The sequence below is a fragment of the Calidris pugnax genome, unplaced genomic scaffold (assembly GCF_001431845.1).
Source record: "Calidris pugnax isolate Ruff unplaced genomic scaffold, ASM143184v1 scaffold44, whole genome shotgun sequence".
Taxonomy (NCBI): domain Eukaryota; kingdom Metazoa; phylum Chordata; class Aves; order Charadriiformes; family Scolopacidae; genus Calidris; species Calidris pugnax.
Genome location: NW_015094506.1, coordinates 37,446,168 through 37,457,237, shown reverse-complemented (window position 1 = coordinate 37,457,237; position 11,070 = coordinate 37,446,168). Strand labels below are relative to the sequence as shown.

Sequence of the window (11,070 nt, the reverse complement as noted above, 5' to 3'; positions counted from 1 at the left end):
AAGAGAAAACAAATGGCAACTTGAGTCCTAGGGACCTCCAATGGGAAATCATGAATTGAAGCTGCACAGGCCAGGAACTGAGCTGGTTTAAATGAGTTCTTCCACAGTGAAAACACTGTACCAAATGATAATTGGAGCTAATGCCTTCAGGCTTTTTCCTTGCCTGTTTTACCATCATCATAACTCAATTCATTAACAGTGGAGCATTCAAAAGTACAGATTTTGCATTGTTGAACTCTCTCGTTTTTCAGATGCAAGGATGACTTGCATCTGCGATCTCTGCTACTGCCTCTGTGATTACATCTTGCAATCAGCTGGCTGCTGCCTGCATTCCTCCCTGTGTACACTTATACTTCTTTTTTAAACTCGGTCTCCCCCTCTTGCGATTAAATCATCATAGCTGCAATCTGGGTTGTCCCCTGAATACTCCATCAACCCCTGAGTGAACTGTTAGGTGGCAGGACAAGCTGCTTCCCTTTCTGCGTGGTTTCCTCAAGAATGTTCAGCTTTCAGACCAACCCCTGGATAGAACATCTCTGGTCCTTGTCATGGTTCACCTGTGCTTGGTACCTGCAAACCCTTCCTTGGGGGCCTGTAACCAGCCCAGCCAAAATGATTCAAAGCAACTGCTTAAAAAAACCCCAACGAGCAGTTAACGAGTTTGATTTAATGGCAAGAAAAGGGTTAGAGGCCCTCACCTTCCCTTACCCTGCATGGCATCCAACTCACACCCTCCCCACCCGTGCATCAAGGCTGGAGAGGGCTTCTCTGCCAGTCTCCTGGTGTTTGCATCGCCTCACAAACAACTGCTGGCCACTTACAGCACCTTTTCAGGCTTCCGCTTTGGCCAACCATTTGTGTTCATACCTGGTTTATACTCACTCACATCTGGAAACAAATCATCCTTCCAATAGTTCAGCTGCTGTTTCCTGAGTTCCTTTGAAACTACTTATTCTGAGGTGTCTTACCTCTGAGCATGATGTTACCTCACGTAGCTGGACAGAACAGCACGATGGAGACAAACTTTGACACTCACAAAGGGATATCATCCCCCATCTCTGTTCTTTACTGTTAGCATTTCATTTGCTATAGGCAGTGAAAATAAGTGACTTTTTAATTGCATATTGTCAGTGAGTATTTCTGACATCATCATTAAGCAGTATGCCCACATGCCTCGATACAATACAGGAACACCACTTTAGAGACTTTGTCAGAATTTTAAAAACATCACAATTATTGCTATCTTTTGTTTAATTTACAAGAGACAAATTTGTAACAACCTTAGCAATAGCTTTTTCAGATATGATAGTTCTTGACCCAGAACCCTTCGCAGTTATGACACCTTTTTTGCTGTCTGTCCTTTCCAAGATCAAGGATAAAAAGCCATTATTCCGCTTACAGGGATGGCATCATTTTCACACAGATTAGAGACTTTTGCTTAGTGTGATTTTCAATCATTGCTTAAATTAGGTCTACCTGTTCAGTGTTGTCAACTCCTATATTTAATAATTCTATTGAAGTTCCACTAGATGAAATACGGATCTCTATTTATATGCACATTTTCCGAGTTCTTAAGGCTTGAGAGAGAAGTTTGAACATAGGAAGCAGTCCAGAGACTTCAGGAGGCAAAAAGAACAGGACTTTAACAGCTTCCTGCTAACTTCATGACTTTGATGGGGCATGGATGTTTAGCAGCTGATGTTTATAAACATGACTGTACATATAGTCATTTCCCTAGTATCCAGGGACGGTTCATCCTCTGTGGCTGCAGAGCAGAAGCCCTGGACAGACAAGCCATTCGTGTGCGCAGCCTGCTCAGAGCTTTTGGGGTGAGGAGCACACCATTCAGCTCTGGCTACTTGGCCTTTGGGATCAAATCTCCTCCAGCAGCTGGGGGGCTGCTTGCAGGAGCCTGATCTATCAAACCACACATGGAACCAACTCCTACTCTGTTTAGTACAAACTCCAGAATCCAGTGCAGGAAGAACTCTTCCTGGGACCAACTGGTCCCCTTGGACTACAGCCAGTTCCTGAACTTCTGAATGCTCTGGGCTCAAAAAGGGCACGGTACCAACTAAAATGCCTGGAAAAAGTTCAGCTTGAGTGCAGTGTTTGGTCTAGTGAGTTCTCTTCATTCCCAGAGCCAGCTCAGGTCTACCTGATGCAGAACAAAAGCATGACCAAAGCTGGTTGTACACGGTGCCAGTCTCTTGTCCGCAGTGAACTCCTCATTTACTGTAGTTTACCTGTGTCACTGATATTCCATTCCCATCACCCCAGATAACCACGAGGTTTTGGTTGCCTAGAAAGTGATTTTCTGGTTGTTGAAGCTTTGTATCTCTACAAATAATTAGGTATATTTACTCTAAGTGATTCACTTGGGGTTAAGTGCAAAAAAAATACAGAGAAGACTAACTTTTCCAATTCATTTTATATAATTCAGTGTCCCAGCTTGCGAGGTTGTTACCCCTACACCATCACAAGTTTGACAATTGGCTGGACACACAATACCAGACTTGGAGAGAATGCTGTACACAAGCAGATCCTTAAATTTGCTCCATGTGACCATGATACTGGGTCTGGGTTTTCCCCATATCATTCCAGGATTCTATTTTTATTTCTTTCACTGCAGCACAAGTTTCTTTCCTTCGCTGGATCACATTCCTCCATAACACATGAAGATTCCCCATTACACATAAGCGTTAAGAGAAAAAACAAAGAAAAAATGCAATTCATGCTCAATTCACATGGGCAGAACTTTACTGGTTTTACTGCACATGGGAAAGTAGGACAGAAAAGGGGGGGACACACAGGAACCCTGTCCTGGGACATCTTCTAGTGCTCATTCATATAATCTGGGTTTCTCACAATTGCACTGAGTGACAACCCTTTTCACCTTTCTCATAAATGTCATGTAAGTGATTGAAAGTCATCACATGAATAATATGGATTTGGGATTTATTTGAAAGGGTTAGTTTCTGAGCTTTTTCTCCTTGGTCATTTCCAGGATCTTGCTCTTCTTTCTTTAAAATACAACTTTTTTTTTTTTTTAAATAAATAGAGCTACTTTCTATGAAGATATAGAACAGTCTCAAAAAAAGCACACACAGCATCTATCCAATATCAGAAAATAGACCATAACATCTCCTCCTCCTGAAAGGAGGTTGTAGAGAGGTGGGTGTTGGCCTCTTCTCCCAAGGGAATAATGACAGGACCAGAGGAAATGGTATGAAGTTGTGGCAGGGGAGGTTTAGATTAGATATTAGGAAGAATTACTTTACTGAGAGAGTGGTCAGGCACTGGAACAGCCTGCCCAGGGAGGTGGTGGAGTCCCTATCCCTGGAAGTATTTAAGAAACATGTAGACATGGCTCCTCAGGGCATGCTCTAGTGCCCAAGGTTATTGGTTTGTGGTGGGTGGGTGTGATGTGGTGGGGTGTTGTGGGTTTGTTTGTTTGGGTTTTTCCTGAGGTTGGACTCAATGATCTCAGAGGTCCCTTCCAACCATGGTGATTCAGTGACTCTGATCTACTGGCAACAAACAAGTGAACAACAGAAAAAGGTCACTCATGGCAAGCTTAAGTTAACGAGCAATGTACACCCAGGAAATGGTTTATTTGTTTCTTCTTTATAAATGTTTTGTTACTGTACGCATGTTCAAGCTGGAGATTTCCACCCTCTAAGAGGCTAGATTTAAGGTATGGAGTGCGTATTTGTTTACTGAACCACACAAAGCACGACGTGTATGTGCATCAGAAGGACACCATAAAGAAAAATAAGTTGGCAGCAAGACAAAAGGTGGGAGGATGAGTAATGGACAGCTCCGAAATGACATGTTAATCTTCTCATTAGAGGGGAAAAAAAAAGCCCTTGCTTGATGATGACAGGTTACTGTATTGTAAAATTACATCCCATCACTTGGATATTATTCCAACATACCATGCTGAGCACCGGCATCAATTGTTTTGGCTTTAGCACTATCACTACAATTATCTCAGATTACTTTACCACTAGATCTAAATATGAAAGTACAAAATCTTACACATGTAACATAATTGTTCCATAACCAACACAAAAATATGTACATACTTTTAAGCAGACACTAAAAATACTAAAGAACAATTGCTATCCATATGTTTACATGAATACAGCACCAATCTTCTTTCAATGTAACAAGATGATCATAATAACGCTCTATCAGCCTCTGACTCCTCCAGCTATTTTTTGTTTTCTGATCTGTCTGTTATGGCTCCACGGCAACTTAAAAATTCAAATAACTTTATAAAGGAGCAATCACACTTTTCTAGGTGAAGTTATAGACAGTGCAGCTTACATCGGTGGGATCGAGGTATTTAAAATCACGCTTGTGAGAAAAACATACAGAAGGTTGGGGCCATAAGCTGTTATCTTCCTCAGCATGTGTAACCAACTCATGGATACTAAAATAATCATGTGTTTTAGATAGCCTATAAGCCAAATGTCAGTATTTAAATAGGAAAAATCTGTCAGCTGCCACTCAGCCAATAATGACAAACCTATTCTGTTCAGCATTTCTTTAAAAAAGACTGCCAAGTAGTTATAAATTGTGGGCTTAGAAGCTACAGCTAGAAAGGCCAGTGTTAATCTGGATATAAAGTTTAACATGAAAAATACTGGTGCTTTCAAATACATTACATAAACCTAGACAGACAAAATCTCACTTACATTCTTGTCCTTCTTTTTCTTATTCCTCCCCCACTTCTTCACATTTCCTGTTTTCTCTCTCTACAACAGCCAAAATATTAAATAATAGCAATTCATCTCCAGGTCACGTTGGGGTTTTGAAACGCCCTCTCCCTTCCTGACTGAGATACTGGATTTTTTGTTACCAACTAGCTGAAACTGCAAACAGCTCCTAGGGAAGCTCTGTTTGAAGCAACCAGACCCTAAGACTTTAAGGGGTCTAGAATAGGGATTGCGTCCCCAAGCCAACTGCAGTCACAACCGTGAGTGATGGCAGGAGAGGAGAGCAGTTAGCTGTGCCACTGCTGCAGCGTGTGGTCAGGGAGGTGTGCGTTATAACAAACTATAGTGAAGCAGGGATGGAGGATACCCTTTGCAGAGAATTTTTATTCTGCTCATGTATTCCTATAGCCACACAGAAGGCTGTCATTTCATGATCCTTGCTGCCTTTCTGCCACAACTGGCTCACCTCATGCCTCTCGTCTCTCTTGCATCCCATGTTCCCCTCCTGCCCTCTCTAAAAAAGATCTCATTAATTCCTCCTGAGAGAAAACCTGCATAATACAAAATGGGCTTCCCCATTTCTTGAGCTTGCTTTTTCTTCACCCTTCCTACAACTCCCTCTACCACCCTCCTCACACACATACATATGTTACTCATCTGCTCTCGACCTACTCCACAGGCTTAGTGACAGCATCGTACATTGGCTGTGATGGAGATGTCTCTCTCAGCCCTTCTCATTCTTCTCCACAAACACCTCCTTCCTTAAAAGGATCCAGTCTCCTTTATTAAAAGCATTCTTGGACATTCTCATTTAAAATAGGAACTTTGACTCCACTGATTACCATCCCACTTCCCTTTCCCTTCCAAAGTCTTTAACTACCCTGTTCCAACAACTGGAAGATACGCAGGATGAAACTGGACAAAGGAATGACAAGCAACCTGCATTCCATCCCAGTGCTCCAACAGAACCACTTTCAACAAACTCTCTAGTGATGTCTCCCTGGTCAGTGCTCAGAAACACCCTTCCATCTTCCTTCATGTACCTTTCACAAAATTTCTTGAATTCCTGACCTCCTTTGGCTTTGTAGCTGTGAGCCCCTTTTTGTCTTCATTTGTAGGAGCTATTTCATCACGGTTCCCTGAGGATCTTTCTCACTGTGCAACATTTTCGTTGCTTCACTTATTTTCATCCATTAATTCTAGCAATGCTGCTGCAAAGATCCTCCTCCTAACCTGTAGATCATGCAACTCCTTTATTTAGTTCTCCTCCCTATTGCAACCTCACCTTCAAGGCCTTGTTTCTAAGTATCATTATTACATATACTCTTAAGAGATGTCCTGCTGCTGACTGGACTCTATCAGCCTTCATCCCTTACTCAGTTTTCAAGCAAGTGTCTGCATAAACCTAGAAAGGCTTACTGTAAACATCTGCAAAACTAATGAAAAGCTTCAAAACTTTCCTTTTGAATGATACATGCCAAAACCAGACAACGGCTAATAGATCTTGGACAGCTGTATTTTAACAATAATGTTTGAAAAGCTTTCAATTAAATATATATAACCATAAACATATGTAGGATGAAGTTCAGCCCCTTTATTTGCATTGGAAACAAAAGACTTTGAAAGAGGAGCAGCCCAAAGGGGGTCCACTGAAGTCAAGCAGGTTCACACGTGCTTGGAGTTCTGCCTTTAGACTGTAGAGATCTATATGGTCTCCAGCTTCCAGCTCTATTTACATATGGCAGGTGTATGTTACTACTAGTCTAAAAGCTTATCTCAGCATTTGCTATTTAAACTAGCATGTAATGTTACATTAACACATATCATTACTCCAGTAATCCCATCTCAGAGTTGAAAACATACACTTAGTATCACTACAGCTACGTAAAAGATCCCTTTGAAAAAAATAAAACACATCCAAAAGCCATCAAGTACAATCTTGGATGAAGGATTTTTTCTCTTTGGCAGCAAAAGACAATATGTATCCTTTTAAAAAAACCTCATAGGCTACTGAGTTGTCTCAGCATCTCCTTAGAGGTCCTGAGTGTGAAAAAGCCAGTATCAGCAATGTTACATGCCATTCTTGCAAGCTTCTGCCCTCAAAACACTTGTGAGTGACAAGCTAACCAGAAGCATAGGATAGGGTGGACAAGGGGAAAGAAGGGGTTAAACTTCAGGATTAAAGCCTTCTGCTTCTATTTTTCCACTTGTACTTCCTCAAAGTAAAATAGAAGCCTAAACACCACCCCACCTTCCCCCATTTTTACTCAAAACTAGCCAGGACAAAAACTTAATGTATCTTAAGCATGCACCTGAAGTTAGCAGGACAGAAGGACCTGCTGAAATGCTGCACCGTGTAAATGACTTAAGGCAAGCTTTGCTTTCCCGCTTTTCTTGAACGGAGGCCTGTGCCATAACACTCTGACTTAGCAAGCTTCTTTTTAAAAATGAGTTATGTCACCTGAATTGGTGCTAGGCATTGCATACTCTTAAAATTAAGCGAGACTGACTGCATGATGTAAGTACTATTGATGCCAAGGGCCTCCGAGGAACCAGCGCAGGAGTTTCTGGTTGGGAAGAAGCTCCGGACTCACTTTGGTTCATCTTGCAAGGTCTGTTCTTTCCAAAGAAGGCAGAACACAGAGCTTGCAATATGCTAATGGCAAACAACCTGTTGGAGAGATCAGAGACAGCACGCTGCAGAAGGCTGCCTATACCTCCCGGGCAAAAATAGGACTAAGTAGGTTGGAAGACAGTTTACAAAAGCTGGCATGAAAAGAAGCATAAAGGCTTTTAAAAAACCCAAGAAAACCAACCACAAAAAAACCCAAACCACCAGAAACCAAAAATCTATCCACATCACATAATTTGTGGTATAAAAAAAGTCTTAAAAAAAAAAAAAAAAAAAAAAAAAAAGAAAAAAACTCTTTTCCGAAAACCAACCACAAAAAAACCCAAACCACCAGAAACCAAAAATCTATCCACATCACATAATTTGTGGTATAAAAAAAGTCTTAAAAAAAAAAAAAAAAAAGAAGAAGAGATGAAGAAGCTCTTTCTCAAGCAGGCTCCCAGAGGGAAAGGCAGACAGGTACCAAACCATAGTGGGTCTACCAGGGTAATACAACAGGGAGGTAGAGATGCTGCAGGCCAGAGATCCAGTTTACAAGCAATATCACCAGGAGAGCTGAAAGACCCAAACGCAGACAGAATTGTTATTTAAATGGCAGAATCACAATGGGCAAGGGCTTAAAATGCAGTTTGACTCGAGACACGAGTTGCCTCTTCTCTCTAGGGCTGAAATGAAATGGTTGTAGATAAAAGTGAAAGTAAGCGTGGTGGCTTCCCATCTAAATGGTTGTTATCTTAAAGGCTGCACTTAAAACCAGAAATGTTTTTAAAACTCATAATTATCAGGGATAGTGCCTGGTCTGTAAGAGTCAATCAGCTCTTGACTTCTGTGAAAGATAAATCCAACTTGGAGGATGGAAACTGTGAAAATGCATTGTTCAAGAAAACTTTAACTGAGTTTTGGCTTGAGGAAGAGTTAAAATGATTGTCTAATATAAAAAAAAACTCAACTTGGTAAGCAAAGCCATAGTACAAAAAGAAAAAAACTCCAAAAGAAACAGTTGTACATGTAAATTTGAAATTTACTAATAGGCAAACAATGCCTGAAAAAAGAGAAATTAACCAAAATGTACTGTTGAAGACTGCACTGATCATTTTACATGCAATTAAACTACCATACACACACCAGACTTCCACAGGGCTTTAATTTTCTTTCCTAAATTTAAAAAAAAATCAGATCTGACAGCAACAAATGACAGAATATTCACCAGCTTGAATGGCCGTAAGAAAGAACCCAGTTAAAGGAAGCCTTCTGCAGTTAAAATACAGGAGTAACACAAAACATACTGCAAGGGTGAGGTACTTGGGGGAAAGACCTCACAGATCTCTCTGTGGATCAGGCAGATGCTGAAGTACAGCTCCCCTGGGCAGCGTGGCTGATTTCTGAGGATTTCCAAGAGGGACTGTTCTTTATGATGTATGTGTCATTAAAAAAGTGAGAAAAGCAGTAGGCTCTTTATTCTAAGGAAGGTTCTCTTTTGATACATATTCCACATCTAAATAAAAACCAGGAAAAACATATTGGACAGCTCAGCAGTCCAGAGGCAGGTACCTCTCTAGAAGTGAATCTGTTTTAAAACAATGATATCTGTCTCCATAGCACATTTGATTCATCTGTATGTAACAACTAACCCAAACACGAATTCTATTAGACTTACGAAATGTCAATAAATTGCGCCAAACACAGCCTCCTGACACAAACTCTTCTATTGATTTTGAGCTGCAAGCAGAAGTTAGCTTAAATGCAAATATTTACAATACGTTTCTTATTACCAGTTGCACGAGTCTATCGGATGTGACTGAGAATTTCCCATAAAAAAGGAAAGGGTAGGACTACAGAAGAGTTTCACCGAGATAGAAAAAGATTTGTTACAACAACTTTGTTCCTGTTTTAAAGTCAGTGTTTGGAGTTCGGGGCCTTGGCTTCTATTCAGCAAAGCACTTAAGAATTTGTTTAATTCCAGCGGTTTCTGCAAGTCTTAAATATGTTTTTAGATATTTTACTGAATAGGAGTAGAACTATTCACAAAAGCAATATAGCATATTACTCAAGGGAACGATTGTGTCTTGTGAGTCTCCTGGGTAATGCACATGCACATAGAGGGGAAAAAAAAATAAAATCAATTTCAATAGACACTAAAAATAGATGGCTTTTCTGAGAGAGATGTGACCCTTTTCCTCACAATCAAGCTTCTGTTTGGGTTTATAGTTCATCGATGTTAACAAGGCTATTAATATAGAGTAATTTTATTGCTGTATTCTGCTCCTAAATGTATATTGCAGAGTAAACCTTTCCCATAGCATCTTCCAGTCTCTATTTCATATCCCAGTTCCTAGGCTTCTCCATTGTTAAAATACTAGAATTTCCTTGGCTTTGCAGACAGAAAAGTAGTAGGTACAATGAATTAACAACACTAACAGTTTTAAAAAACCAAAGCGCCAGCTGTGCGGCAAGTGAACCACCACATGTTCTCATTTCCTTTGCGATTTCTCAAGTCATGACATCTCATTACAAAATTCAGCAGAGTAGGTCTTCCCCTTAAAACTATGTCAGCATAAACAGGGAAAATAATCAGAAGGTTCAACTGGAACACAACAATCGTTACTCTCCTACTGTATACCCAGCTCCTAGTTTGTGAAACAAAAGAGGAGAAAGTAAACTAAGATTTTATAGTCTAAATATAAACTAGGTCCTTGTGAAGCTATTCACATCAGACTGTCACAGGACTATACCCTTAACTACAATGTCAGGTACCAACAGTCACACAATATTTGCCTAGATTTCCCTGGTGTAAGCTTAAGCCTGAAATAATAAAAAAAGAGAAGAACTCAGAGATCCTTCACACGAGTCTTGAGTGTTTCTGCTGATTCTTGGAGGCTTTTTAAATACATATTCTTAGTTTACATATATTCGGGGCATTTCACAGAGCGAGAAAAGCGAGCAACAAATGAGAAACACCATAAATGTTTCCTGGTATCTGACAGTGAAGAGAAAAAAGCAAGCAACTATTGTACAAGTTTAGTCCATGGCAAAAAAGTTAAGTTCTAAATAAATCTTTTTTGCACAGTACATTTATTTAAAGGCCCATTATGGGCTGTTTTTACATAATTCCACTTACCTAGTTTACAAAAGAAGCATGATTCTTTTTCTGAAACCTCTTAAACATCACTATTATTTCCAAAAATTGATTCAAAGCTTTTATAAGCAAAGCGTGCACCAAATACAAAAGTAATAGCCCAACCTGCGCTGGGACTTCCCGAAAGTGCAAACCTGAGGGAGTAGTTATCAAAAAACCGGGAAAGGCTTTATGCTAAGATGTGCAGAGCCTTTACGCAACACTAAGGCGCCGAAGCCCGTGGGCTAATCTGCCCTAATTAGCGATTCCCCCCGCAGCGGCCGGCTGAACCCCAGTTTCTCCTCCCTCAGCCTGACCCGCCGGACCCCGCCCGGCCCAGGGGCTTCTTCCTCTGTCCCCGCCGTCGGGATCCCCCCCCGCCGGGTGTCCCGGTCCCAGCCTCCCGCCCCCTCAGCCCCGGGGGGAGCACCGTGCCCCCCATCGCAGGCCGGTGCCGGCCGCAGGGAGAGCTCCCCGCAGCCCCTGCAACCTGCCGCTGCCCCCCCGCCATGACTGTGCAAGATTTCCCGGCTTCGGGGCGATGCTCTCGCCGGCCGGTGCGCCGAGGAGCCGGCGGCACCCTCCCCTGTCCCCCCGTG

At 41.4% G+C, this 11,070-nt stretch overlaps 1 protein-coding gene across 2 annotated transcripts in view; it reads right to left on the bottom strand.

Moving 5' to 3' along the window:
• The window catches only part of MAPK11 (mitogen-activated protein kinase 11), a 32,236-nt gene extending 21,637 nt beyond the window's left edge, over positions 1 to 10,599 (bottom strand). Inside the window, exon 1 of one of the 2 annotated variants that reach the window (XM_014964169.1) lies at positions 10,475 to 10,599. The gene's annotated coding sequence lies outside the window, so the exon portion shown is untranslated. The remainder of the gene's footprint in view (positions 1 to 10,474) is intronic. The other variant, XM_014964167.1, reaches the window with a different exon arrangement.
• Positions 10,600 to 11,070: the final 471 nt, after the last annotated feature.